This window comes from Dromiciops gliroides, chromosome 1 (genome assembly GCF_019393635.1).
Source record: "Dromiciops gliroides isolate mDroGli1 chromosome 1, mDroGli1.pri, whole genome shotgun sequence".
Classification (NCBI taxonomy): domain Eukaryota; kingdom Metazoa; phylum Chordata; class Mammalia; order Microbiotheria; family Microbiotheriidae; genus Dromiciops; species Dromiciops gliroides.
In genome coordinates, this window is record NC_057861.1 from 84348754 (window position 1) to 84361872 (window position 13119).

Sequence of the window (13119 nt, forward strand, 5' to 3'; positions counted from 1 at the left end):
GGGTTGGAATGAATTCCCTCCAGCCTCCCTTCTGGTTGCTTCCTATTTTAACTAATTATTCTTATGAGCTTATTGCAGAGTTCTCTTGTTAAGGTGGCAGAGGACTAGAGATGCTATGAGCGCCATCTAAATCCAGAACCCTCTATATGTGGTGCCCTGGGACAATACTGCAATGACTCTGCTCTCAGAATCCCTATAATTGCTTGAGCCCTCTCACCCAAACTACCCAGTATTTAATCGTTTTGTGCTTATTAACTTTATATTTACATATATAGATATTGATAGGCATAATATCTTCTCCCTTGGAATATAAACTCCTTCAATAATAATAATAATAATAAATAGCTACCACAAATAATGTTTTAAAGCTTGCAAAGTGTTTAACAAACACGGTCTTGTTTCATCCTCACAAGAACCCTGGGAGGTAGGTGCTTTCATTATCCCCAATTTTCAGATGAGGAAAACTATGTCAGACAGTGGTAAAGTGACTTGTCCAGGGTCACAAAGCTAGTAAGTATCTGATGCCATATTTGAATTCAAGTCCTCTGAACTCTAGGTTCAGTTCTTTAGTCACTGTACCAGTTCATTGCCTAACAAGGTAGATTGGGGGATGGGATTATTCTTTGAATTTCTATCTTTACTGCCTAGGATAGTGTCTGGAACTTAATAAATACTTTATTGATTAACCGATCAGAACTCTGGGCATGCATAGTCAGATAAGCTCAGGTAAGTGGGTGGTCAAGTTCACTTGGGCTTATTCTCCATGAATTAGTGGTACCAAATCCTCCAAAAATAATCCATCAGGGAAATATAGTCCATGCCAAGTCCTAACTTATGGTCCAAAAGGAGCTAATATTTTTTTGCCAACCTGACTAGCTTTCATTGGCGCCAGCTAATCTGTTACATGGCAATTTCAAATTGGAAGGTAATATCCAAAGGCTTCTTAGACTCATATAACTACTCTTCAACATTATCCAAGAACTTGTTTTCTGTGACGTAGAGAGAGGCCTGGTGGGCAGCTGGCCTTGGTAGATTGTATACTATAAAGTCCACATTGGCAGGATCATGGGGAATCTTCTCAATTAGATGACTTTCAATGGGCCAAGAACACTGGGAACTTCTTGCCAGCTAGGTAAAAGTCTAAGGAACACACAGGACCAGTTAGAGACCAGGCATTGTAAATGGGGTTCAAATTATATCTGATTAAAAGATGGAAAGACACTTATTGAGCTCTTCCTATGTGCCAAGCATTGTGCTAAGCACTAGTGATATAAATACAAAAGTGAGATAAGTCTTGTCCTCAAAAAGCTCATATGCTATTGGGAAAGATAACACATTTGGGGGAATGTTGGCCAAGGGGAAGGGGGTATGGTCTGGTGAGTAAAAAAAAAAAAAACCATTGGGGATATGAAATGCTTTGACAGGCATTCCAGAGGCAATGGCAAAAGTTTGGTTATAGTTCTCAGAAATAGGAGGGAGGGAGGGAGGGAGACAGATACAGAGACACATACACAGACAGACTGACAAAGACAGAGAAAGACAGACACAAAGAAAAGACTGAGACTGAGACAGACAGAGAAAGAGAAGGAGGGGGGAAAGGGCACATGGATGGACAGCAGCAGGGCAGAAAATGGCCACGGTAAAGTCACATTGTTCCAAAGGGAGCAGGCCCATGTTCCCCAGAAGCCTGTTTATTTCTTGCTGCAACTCAGATGCCACCCAGAGCCCTACTTCATGGAAGTAAGGTAAGAAAGAAGTTAGGACAGTATTTGTCCTTGTTGTCAACATAAAAGAAGACACTTGAAAGGCATCAGCCAGTTCAGGTATAATCCCTGGATAAGCAGCTGAGGAGTGTGACTTATGTCAATGATGGCTGCCAATTACTTCTTATAGGTCAGCTCATGTGTGTGTGTTTTCTTCCCACCTACAATCAGTGTGGTACAGAGGGAAGAGCACCAGGAGGCCCTGGTTCAGGTCCTGCTTCTGAAATCATGATCCTGGGCAAGTCATTTTTGAGACTCAGTTTCCTCATCTGTGAAATGGAAACAATAATACTCCAACCACATACCTCACAAAGTTATGAAGCTGAAATGAGATATTGTACTTTTAAAAATGCAAACCTTTTATATATGTAATTATATATAAACTATATATATATGTATATATGTGTGTATATATATATATATGTATATATGTGTGTGTATATATATATATATATATATATATATATATATATATAGGTAAGGGCCAAATTTAATATGGGGAGAGTTAACTGGGTGGTTCACTGTAACATTGGGGTCCAGAAAATAATGAGAGACCTCTAGGTCTAAAGTTCCCTCCCTTCCTTGCACAGGGGCCATGCTAATCTTCTCTGTATCATACCAATTTTAGTATATGTGATGCCGAAGCGAGCACAGTTTCCTCCCTTCCAAACTGCCTTTTTTAGTTATTTCTCCCAGACTAATAAGAAAGGAGATTAACAGCCTCTTTTCCACAAACAAAGCAGGCTTTATTAATGGGAACAAAATTTACAACACAGGTGAAGTTAATAAAGCCAGGGACAACAAAGAAAGGAATAGGGAAAGAGAAAACGAATAAACTCCCTGGCTCTAGCAAAGACTGACTCAAACCCCAAACTTGCTTGCTGCTCAGCTAGCTCAAAGAGCTGGCCTTGCTTCCACTCACCACCATCTGGGGATCTGTAGTTCAATGAGAGTCAGCTCTCCTACACAGCTCCTCTCTCCCCCCTTTTTGCCTCTCCTACAGGAAGGGGAGGTCGTTAGCCATGCTGAGTCTCCAATTGGTTCAACATCCCCCCAGGGCTGTTCTCATTATAATTCAACCAGGCCCATGTGGATGTAGGGAACTACTAAAGGAGGTTTTATAATCTCTTCAAGTCCACACCTATCTTCTCTTAGGCTTTTTCAAGATTACATCTTTTCAGTCTGACCATAATGAAGCAAAGATGGGGTGATGGAAACCCCAAATCACAATTAATTTCTTACATATATATGCCTGGGTCAGAATATATGTTTAGAAACTTGAGTATTTCTAAACATATATTCTGACCCACGCCTGGCATATTTACTATCATTTTCTTAATCAATCAACAAACATTTATTAAGTGCCAACTCACCAACACATGCCTGAGAAGCGTCATCCAGACTCTACTCAAAGGCCTCCAATGAATGCCTTCAAAGGTGGCCCATCCCCATTTGAACCTCTCGAGGTCAAGAAGTTCCTGCAGGGGGGCAGCTAGGTGGCACAATGTATAAAGCACCAGCCCTGGATTCAAAATCGAGGCTCAGATACTTGACACCTACCAGCTGTGTGACCCTGGGCAAGTCATTTCATCATCATTGCCCTAAAACAAAAAAGTTCCTGCAGGCCCGGTATCCTAATTGCCCCTGGGCCCAGGAATAGCAGATACCATATCTTCTGTCCTCTTCTGCTCAAAACACACTGCAGCAAGATTTGGGATCTATCCTATTGGCTTCTTTAAGCCAACTGGATTAGACTTTTTTCCCATGCCCATCAGGCAGATGAGTCTGTTAAGGCATCCCTGACTAACTAGAGTTTTCACTAAATTACCTCCCCCCATAAGATAAATAAAAATTCCAAATCATTAGATGTGACATTTCCCATCACCTCACAATTACAACCCTTCATCTAGACACAGAGATTGCCTCCAAGGTTTACCAAAATGACCCATTCTTCGTGAAGAACAGAAACCTTTTCTAGCTATGTTGAACTTTATAATTTCCAGAGAACTTGAACAATTCTCTCATTTGAGCCTCATAAAACCCCTGTGAGATAGTCAAAACAGGGATTATTACATCCATTTGATAAATGAGGAAATTGAGGTCCCTGACAATTGGGATGGTTGTCCCATGTGAGCCATAAGGGATTAGGGAAACCTAGCCCACCTCCCTTAGAGTGGAGGGTGGGAAAGAGGGCCCTATAGATGCTCAATAGTGAGGAAATCTACATTCCCACTATCACTCTAGTTCCTATCTAATTTCAACCTCCAGGAATTCTAGAATCTGAGAATGTCAGAATTTAGAGATCATCTAGTCTCTTGTTCTGTCCCTCATTACCTCCCTTCTAAGCTATAATGCAACCCTCCTAATTGGACTCCAAGCTTCCAATTACTTCCCTTTCCTTTCTATTGCCTACAAAGCTGCCAAACTAACCAGTCATATAATTCATAATTCTTGCACCTAGGGTAAATTCAGGTGGGTGTAGAGATAGAAAATACAAAAGAAAACCATTTGTGTGTGTGTGTGTGTGTGTGTGTGTGTGTGTGTGTGTGTGTGTGTGTGTGTGTGTGAAGTAGAGTAGAGACAGAGGTCATAGAAACTGAGGAAGTTGAGAATCTGGTATTTACAAGTTATTCAAAAGGGACAGGAGTTGGAACCAGGTACTAAATTTACTGGAGAGGATTTAAAACACTTGGAAGTCCATAGATAAGCGCATCAAAGATCTGAGCAGGATAGAGTGAACATTAAAGAGCTGTGGTTATTGCTAGGTGACAATCACAGGAGGGTTGGAAAGCATTAGTTGGGAGCAAAGAGTGGGGATCAATTCCTCCTGGTTTTGAATGTCAGAGAGTGTGAGGGAAGGAACAGTTAACCTTGGAATGATATATCTTTCCCCAAGAGAAACATGTCTGTAGGTTTTAGTCAAGCACCACAAGATGGAAAAAATGTATAAGATAGAAGGTAAGGATCATAGATTTAGAGCCTGAAGTTACCTTGGAGACCATCAAATGCAACCTCTTCGTTTCACAAAGGAAGAAATTGAAGTACAGTAAAGTAAAGGGATTTACCCAAGGTCATACTCTAAAGCCATCCATTTTTCCACTTCCTCACAACGGAGGATGTGTCCAGAGGATGCTGAAGAAATGGAGAGCCGGGGAAGATAGGTGAGGGCTGAGTTTACAGTTGGGTGTAAGAGAAAAGAAGCACAGCTGCAGCTGGCACTGATTCCAGACATCCTCATCCTCGCCACCACCAACATCATCACCATAGCTAGCACCCACTACGTCCCAAGCGCTGTGCTAAGCACTTTTATAAATATCTCATTTGAGCCTCACAAATAGCCCTGGTATGTTGGTGCTATCATTATCTCTTTTGTAGGTAAGGAAACTAAGGCAAACAATGGTTAAGTGGTTTACCCAAAGTCACACAGTTTATAAATGTCTGAGGCTGAATTTGAACTCGTGTCTTGATGACTTCGGATTAAGCACTCTATCCACTGCACCATCAAGACATCCCACAAGGCAATGATACACAGGCTAGGCAGCCCACTGGAGCTGAAAGGACACCTAGATCATGATGGGAGAGCAGCCAAGAAGAAGGATAGGACTGCCACACATCCTGGAACATGGACCAGAGGTTGAGCAAGAAAGCTGATGAGGAAGAAAGCTACTAGATCAGCTGATGCTATAGGGAAAGGCTGGAAATAAGTCCCTCTGGGGGGATGAATTCCATCTTCTGGGATATCAGTATCTGGGGAAGAGCCCTGCCAACCCACAGCAAGTCTGGTTCTATCTAAAAAACAAATCTGGAGCACCGGCCCTAGATTCAGGAGGACCTGAGTTCAAATCCAGCCTCAGACATTTAACACTTACTAGCTGTGTGACCCTGGGCAAGTCACTTAACTCCAATTGCCTCACAAATAAATAAATAAATAAATAAATAAATAAATAAATAAATAAATAAATAAATAGAAATCTGTCCATGTTACTCCTCTGGTTAAGAGTCTTCAAAGCCTCCTTGTCTCTAGGATAGACAAATTTATCTTAATGTCCCTCACAGTCTGACTCCAGCCTATCATTCTAGGCATATAATACACTATACGCCTTCAAGTATTTTATATTCCAGCCAAAATGACTTATTTGCTACACTCCAAACTTAGTATGACATCTCCAGCCTCCATGCCTTTCCCATGAACAGGAAAGGTTGCCCATACATACATACATATACACACACCTGGAATGCAATCCTTCCTCAGCCCCACTATAAATCCCTAACTTCCTTCAAGGCTCAGCTCACTTGCCTGCCATCTCCTTAGAAAACCTTCCCTGGTTTTGCTTGTGTTTTCTTCTCAAATTATCAAATATATACTTATGTCTCTGCGTGTTGTACCCCCCCCCCCCCATTCATAGAACATCAGCTACTTGAGGAAGAGAGTAGGGGATTTGGGGGGAGGGGTTGTATCTCCAGCACCTAGCACAGTGCTTTGCACATAATATGTGTTTTAGATCGGATTAAGTTAAACTGGATAAAGCTAACTCTCCCTTACAAATTCTAAGAATAACAAAGCTAGGCTGCTAGGCTGGACAGGAAAGCAAAGGAGCTATAAACTGAACTCTAATGATTTCCCCAACCACTTGTCTACTTCCTTAACCCAACCTGCTCTCTGTTCATCTGTTTGTGCTCAGTTTATCCATGTTGACTCTCAATTCCATCCATCAACACCTCATAGCTACTCCCAGTCTGATAACTTTCACCACTCCCTGCCTTTAGTGGCAGGAAGGTCATTTGCCCGTCCCAAACTCCCAGCTACCCTTAGTAGTAGTATAAGTATGGAATCAGGCATGGCCCTACCTCTTCCTCTCCCATTTCCTCAAGTGGCTTCTCTACAAAACTTCTTCTAGAAGTGTCCACTAAATAAAAATCCCTGAGAAACACTGGAGCAATGAGTACAGTCACACTCAAGTGCATACATTTCCCCAGCCCACTGAGTCTCTATTGGCAATGTCTAGGAATAAGGGATGAGAAGAAGGGAAGCAGTCGAACTTCAGGCTACATTCAAGCCCAGCCTTACCAATCCAGGCATAGCTATAACCTGAGGATCAAACCTGTAACCCTCTGTTTCTTTCACTGATGACTAGATTTGGGTTCCTCTCAGTCAGATCTATAGTTTCCGATTCACTGTGTCAACAGTAACCCTTTTGGCTAGGCATCAGAGAATCCAGGATGGGGCTTTGATTCATTTCTCTAGTAGCAAATGGCCATTGGTATAGTGGCCTGGCCTTTGCAGTCAGGAGCTGCCAGTGACATTTGATTTACCTAATATTGGAAGGGATTATCAAAGACCTTTTGGGTTTGCACAAACCAGAAGTGGAATATGTTTGCCTTAATAAATCTTTTCAAAGGTCATTGCCTTTCCCAGGGCATCTTCCTGGCTCTATAGTGAAACTATCACCTGGATAGGGGATGAGGGTCAAATAAAGAAAGTGAGGATCATGGAGGGGAGTGACTTGACCATAGTCACACAATTAATAAGCAACTGAATAAAAGCTCCAACTCTGGTCACTTGATACCCAAATCCAGTATTCCATCTACCATGCCACACTGCCTCTCGTAGGTCCATAGATGTTTATTTATGTGTTTCTCTATCTATGTGTGTATGTGAGGCTGGGGAAATGGACTTGTTAACCCCTATGGTTCCTTTCAACATTAAATTTTGCAGGATTCTGATTCTGTGGTCCCCTTAGATGTTACCTCTTCACATCCTGCCCGGTTGCTCTCAAAACAACCCAGTGTCTGCTGTGCATCATTTCTCTTTTTAAATAGGAAAACCAGTGAGAATCCCAGCCAAAGATGCTCCTGGTCAGGGCCAGCCCTACAAAGAGACAGACTACATGGGTACTTATTGGGAGAAGAGTCAGAACTTAAAACTTTCCCATGACCACAAAGGAGCTAATCCTTCATTCAGGACCCTTAGAATTATTGATTCAACCATAAGCATTTATTAAATGCTTACCATGTTCCAGGTACTGTACTGGATGCTGGGAATATAAATACAAGCAAAAAGAAAAATAATCCCTACCCTCAAGGAACTTGCATCCTAATGGGGAAGCCAACACATAAAAAGTAATGTGAAAAGGGAAGGCATGGTGGGTAGGGAGAAGGTAGCCAGTGCTCTGAGGCCATGATGGAAAAGTCTGGAGCAGTGTGTGCTGGTGGGAAATTTTACATTTAGAACTGGAAACAACTTTAGAAATCTAATCCAATTCCCTCATTTTACAAATTAGAAAAACAAGGCTGGAAAGGTTGTAACTTACCCAAGGTCACATAGGTAAAACTATTACAAATTGCTTAGTTGAAAATATCTAACACCTTAGAAGGAGCAACATGTAAATTAGATATCAGTTACTGACACCATGGTGAATGGATTTGTTCTCAGCCTTGGTCAGCCAACATATTCTGAGGGATGGGTGAACAGTCATTCAGAATGGGATAAAAGGAGAGAAAGAGGTATGGACCTGGGAAACTTACAAATGAGGAAGACAAGTTAATTTTGTGCCTCATGATAGGACTGTGGACAGCCAGGAGATAAACGCTGAATATTGGTAAGGCCTCTGATATAAAAGTCTAAGAGACTAGGCATCAGGAGACTTGGATTCTACTCCTATGGACTCAGTTTATTTCCTTAATTTAGTCATTCCCATTCTCTGGGCCTTGTTTTCCTCTTTTATAAAGTGAGGGTTTAGGGGACAGCTAGGTGGCAGAGTTGATAAAGTACTGGCCCTGGATTCAGGAGGAACTGAATTCAAATCCGGCCTCAGACACTTGACACTTACTAGCTGTGTGACCCTGGGCAAGTCACTTAACCCTCATTGCCCTGCAATAAATAGATAGATAGATAGATAGATAGATAGATAGATAGATAGATAGATAGATAGATAGATAAAAATACAGTGAGGGATTTAGGGGGCAGCTAGGTGGCACAGTGGATAAAGCACTGGTCCTGAAGGACCTGAGTTCAAATCTGGCCTCAGACACAACACTTACTAGCTGTTTGACCCTGGGAAGTCACTTAACCCTCATTACCACATTAAAAAAAATAAACAAACAAGCAAATAAATGAATGAATGAATGAGTAAATAAATAAATAAGGGAATGAATGGATGAATGAATAGATAGGTAGATAAATAAATAAATAGATTAACAAATGAATAGAAAGATAGGTACATAGATACATAGATAGATAGATAATAAAGCCAGGGATTTAGAGACTATTCTCTAAGGTCCTTTCCAATTCTTAACATTTTATCTTGCAAGATCCCTTTCCTCACTCACATTCTTCAGTCTCTATTGTAACATTCTATACTCTTAGGTACCCTCCAGTTCTGATCTTCTGTAACTCTATGAATTTTTATAAGAATGGGGCAGGGAATGCACATTAGAAGCACAAAGAAGGCCACAATCAAGCTGCTTGAAGGAGGAAAATAATGGAAGGCCAAATAATTTTTGGCACTTCTGCCGCTAGGCAATCCCAACAGCAAAATCTTCTGTAGCAAGTATCTGAATATTTGCTGTGCATCACCCTTAATAGTTTACTATGTTGCAAAACTACAGCAGCACCAAATAGACCATAGAAGAGGCTTGTCTCTCCACAACCATAAATAATTCTGGAATGGAACCCCAAAACTCTCCACAACTGAATGAGTTCTCAATACCCCATTCTCTGAATGTGATTAATGAATCCCCCCAAAGGAGAAAGAAATCCATAGGGGAAAACAATTTCTTTCATGGGAGTTTCTTTTCTCAGACCCTAAGTCTGCCAGATTTCCTTGAGCTGTGGCTCGAGGAAGGCTAAGCCTAAAAGAAGAAACAGCCAGTGAATTGAAGTCAGTGTGACAAGGATGCACTATTGCATGACCTTGCAATTCACTTTCCCATTAAGGACTTGGAGTATGTATACAAGAGGAGGAAGCCTTCCAAGACAGTTGCTCCATTTCAGAAGGAAGAGAGCAATTGCTTGGCCCCTAAAAATGACAATAATTACATTGTAAAGTTGCTTTACTCACACCATCTTCTCATTTAGTCCTCACAACACTATCAATTTTTCATTTTGTTGTTCGGTCATTTTTCAGTAAAGCCCAACTCTTCATGACCCAATTTAGGTTATTGTTGGCAAAGATACTGGTGGGGTTTGCCATTTCCTTCAGCTCATTTTCCAGATTAGGAAACTGAGGCAAAAAGGGTTAAGTGTCTGGGGTCAAACAGTTAATAAATGTCTGAGGCTGTATTTAAACTCAGGTCTTCTTGATTCCAGGCCCAGCCCTCTATCACTGTAACACCTAGCTGCCCTAACTAACCCTATAAATTAGGTGCTATTATTATCCCCATTTAACAGATGAGGAGATTGAGGCTGAGAGAGCCTCAATGATTTTCCCAAGATAAAACTGCTGATATAGGTTCCAATAAGATTCTCCTGATTCCAAACCCAGAACTTTATTCACTATACAACCCAGCTGTCACAACTAACAAAGTACCTTAGTCCTGATACCTTTATCAGTTAGAAGCATATCTGATTGGTTTTGTTGTTGACCAAAATGATATCACTATATTGGGGTCAAAGTACAGTGTGTCTGACTGTGGCTGATCAGACCAATATGAGCTCAGAAGGTTCTACCACAGGTTGGGCACAAATAGTCCATATGAACATTTGGGAGTGGAAATATCTCTAAATTTGCACATCTCACAATTCTTTTGAGCTACTGCAATTCTGCTTTTCTCATAGCACAGAGCCTTTGATACAGGCTTGCCATGCTGGATAGTCCTGTACCAATGTCTCTCATGTCTCATAATCAGTTCCAAAGTGCTTCAGAGAGGCCTTGATAATATCCTTTTATAGCTTCTTCTTACCTCCATGTGAGTATTTGCCTTGTATGAGTTCTCTCTAAGATAGTACTTTAGGCAAACGTGCATTTGGCATTCAAAAAACATGGCCAGCACTTCCAAGTTGCACTCTCTGCAGTAGAGTTTGAATGCTTGGAAGTTCAGCTCGAGAAGGGACCTCAGTGCCCAGGACATTATCTTGCCAGGTAGTATTCAGAAGCCTCCAAAGACAATTCAAGTGGTGATCTAGTTTGCTGACATGGCACAGGTATACTGTCCAGGTTTCACAGGCATACAAAGATAAGCTCAGTACAATAGCTCTGTAGACCTTCAGTTTGGTAGGTAGCCTGATACCACTTCTCTCCCACATTTTCCTTGTTAGCCTCCCAAACATTGAGCTAGCTCTGGCAATGTATGCATCAACCGTGTCACCTACATGGACATCCCTAGAAAGTATACTGCAAAGTGAATACACTTATCCTCAGCATCCAAAATTTCCATAACAAAATTGCTGTAACAAATGGTTCCACAGGTAGATGATGCAGTACTTGGTGTTGTCAGGTCAAAATTAATACAAGCAGAAGAGAATCAATTCATACTCTGTTGCATCTTGGTCTCAGAAGCTGTACTGAGTACACAATCATCTGTGAGCAAAAATTTGCACAACTCTCCCTCCACTTTAGTCTTGACTTGTAACCTTTTCAACTTAAATAATCAACCTCAGCGTGGTAGCTGATGATATAATTTTCATCCTTGTTGAAGGCGTCTGACAACATCACTGAAAACATCAGGCTAAAAAGCATGGGAGCAAGTACACAACCTTCCTTCACTCCATTGGTGACTGGGAAAGTGCAAGAGAATTACCCATTATCCAGAACTTATGCAAGCATACTTTCATTGATGAACATCTCCAGGCAACCAAATTTTGCCATGATCTTCCACAAGCCCTCATTATTGACTTGGTCAGATTGATAAATGTTAGGTACAGACCATTGTTCTGCTCCTGACTTTTGTCCTGGAGTTGTTGGATAACGAACACCATATTGACTGTTCCTCAGCCCTTTCTGAAGCCACACTGGCTCTGAAACAGATGACCACCTTCCTGGTGAAGAATCTTGCCAGCAATGCTTAAAAGAGATCCCTCATTGTGATTGTCACGGGACAACCTATTTCCCTTTTCTTTTTAGAGATGGACAGTGGAGGTGTCCTTGAGCTCCTGGGGGATAACCTCCTCTTGCCATATAACTCAGAAGATTTCAGTCAGCTTTTTTATGAACAGTGGACCCCCTGCTGAAATAAAATCAGCACCAGGCACATTGCCACACAAAAGGAGCCTAATGCCATTCAAAACCTCTTCTTTAGTTGGAAATTCTGCTAAAGAGGGATTAACTTCAACCTGGGGCAGTATAGGTTGTTGATGGTCTTTTGAGAAGACTATGGAAATGTTAAACCCATTTATCCAGGATCATATCCTTATCATTAATCAATGTGGCTTCATCAGCACTGAATAGTTTAGATGCACCATAGGCCTCTGCTCATGTTGTCTTCATGGCATCATAAAAGTGCTTCAATTTGTTACTATCAGTATAAAACTGAATTTCATCTCCTTTCTAACTGAACCATGAATCCTATATTTCTCTAAGCTTGGCTTGTACTTTACTTTTGATGGAATTAAATGAGACCTTCTTAGAGACAGAGCTTTCTTGCCGGTAAAAGCCCTGTGGAGTTATTATTTTTCATGTAGCAGCTTCAGAATTTCTCCATCATTTTCATCAAACCAATTTTAATGTTTGTGAGTGTTCAGGCCCAGATGAATAAATGTGGTACTATACACCAAATAACTGAAAGCTGCCCATTCCCTTTTTCCTCCACTGTTGCCAACAGTATATTGACTCAACTTTCCCTCCAAGTTAGCAATGAACTATTCATACTCAGAGAAACATTCTAATCTGTTGACATCAAGCTTCCTGTAGTTGTCTTGTCTTGAGGCTGCTGCTTTTATTGATGTGAATGGTTTAGCTTAGAGAGGATAAGTCTATGATCTGCCCAGCACTCTGCACCACAAATTGCCTTCATTGCTCCCACATCCTTTCTGTCTTTTCTACTTACAATGACATAGCATATGAAATAGAAAACAGTGTTGGTGCTGAAAAGGACATGAGATGCACACATCTTCAGTAGTGACTGTTGCTGTTTCTAACTTATTTCCTCCCAAGGACTCCATGCCCTGTCTGATAGTCTTCACCTACTCTGGCATTAAAGTTACCAGAATTACAAGCTTGTCCTCTTTTAGCACATTGATAAGGAGGGCCTCCAAGTCTTCATAAAATTTTTCTTTAACTTCATCAGGGTTTTTCATGGTGGAAGATGCATACATACTGATAATGGTGGCATGAAGCTTTCCTGCAAGTGGCAATTGCATTAACACGAGCCTGTCATTCACTCCTTTGGGGAGGAAAACAAGCTTGTTGACTAGATGAGT

The 13119-nt window shown here is 41.2% G+C and overlaps 1 long non-coding RNA gene and 1 other non-coding gene across 2 annotated transcripts in view; one reads left to right on the forward strand and one right to left on the reverse strand.

Moving 5' to 3' along the window:
- LOC122736194 overlaps nt 1-13119 on the forward strand; it is a 49855-nt gene that overhangs the window by 28994 nt on the left and 7742 nt on the right. The window lies entirely within an intron of this gene.
- LOC122737661 lies at nt 2304-2415 on the reverse strand. The gene has a single exon (XR_006354470.1). It is a non-coding gene; the product is annotated as a U6 spliceosomal RNA (small nuclear RNA).